This window comes from Mizuhopecten yessoensis, unplaced genomic scaffold (assembly GCF_002113885.1).
Source record: "Mizuhopecten yessoensis strain PY_sf001 unplaced genomic scaffold, ASM211388v2 scaffold1353, whole genome shotgun sequence".
NCBI classification, from domain to species: Eukaryota; Metazoa; Mollusca; class Bivalvia; order Pectinida; family Pectinidae; genus Mizuhopecten; species Mizuhopecten yessoensis.
In genome coordinates, this window is record NW_018404004.1 from 111,560 (window position 1) to 112,525 (window position 966).

Genomic DNA, 966 nt, shown 5'->3' on the forward strand with positions numbered 1-966 from the left:
CATGGGTATAGCTTTGATAAATCATTTCTGGAAAAGAAACCATACATCGGTATAGCTTTGATAAACCATTTCTGGAAAAGAAACCATGCATGGGTATAGCTTTCATAAACCATTTCTGGAAAAGAAACCATACATGGGTATAGCTTTGATAAATTATTTCTGGAAAAGAAACCATACTTGGGTATAGCTTTGATAAATCATTTCTGGAAAAGAAACCATACATGTGTATAGCTTTGATAAACCAATTCTGGAAAAGAAACCATGAATTGGTATAGCTTTGATAAACCAATTCTGGAAAAGAAACCATGCATGGGGATAGCTTTGATAAATCATTTATGGAAAAGAAACCATGAATTGGTATAGCTTTGATAAACCGTTTCTGGAAAAGAAACCATGCATGGGTATAGCTTTCATAAACCATTTCTGGAAAAAAAACCATACATGGGTATAGCTTGGATAAACCATTTCTGGAAAAGGAACCATGCATGGGTATAGCTTTCATAAACCATTTTTGGAAAAGAAACCATACATGTGTATAGCTTTGATAAACCAATTCTGGAAAAGAAACCATGCATGGGTATAGCTTTCATAAACCATTTTTGGAAAAGAAACCATACATCGGTATAGCTTTGATAAACCGTTTCTGGAAAAGAAACCATACTTGGGTATAGCTTTGATAAACCATTTCTGGAAAAGAAACCATACATGAGTATGGCTTAGATAAACCATTTCTGGAAAAGAAACCATGCATGGGTATAGCTTTGATAAATCATTTCTGGAAAAAAACCATGCATGGCTATGGCTTAGATAAATCATTTCTGGAAAAGAAACCATGAATGGGTACAGCTTTGATAAACCATTTCTGGAAAAAAAACCATACATGGGTATAGCTTTGATAAACCATTTCTGGAAAAGAAACCATACATGGGTATAGCTTTGATAAACCATTTCTGGAAAAGAAACCAT

The 966-nt window shown here is 33.9% G+C and overlaps 1 protein-coding gene across 1 annotated transcript in view; it reads left to right on the forward strand.

The window, feature by feature from the left end:
• The window catches only part of LOC110460138, a gene marked incomplete at its 3' end in the record, with an annotated part of 24,464 nt that overhangs the window by 22,279 nt on the left and 1,219 nt on the right, over positions 1 to 966 (forward strand). The window lies entirely within an intron of this gene.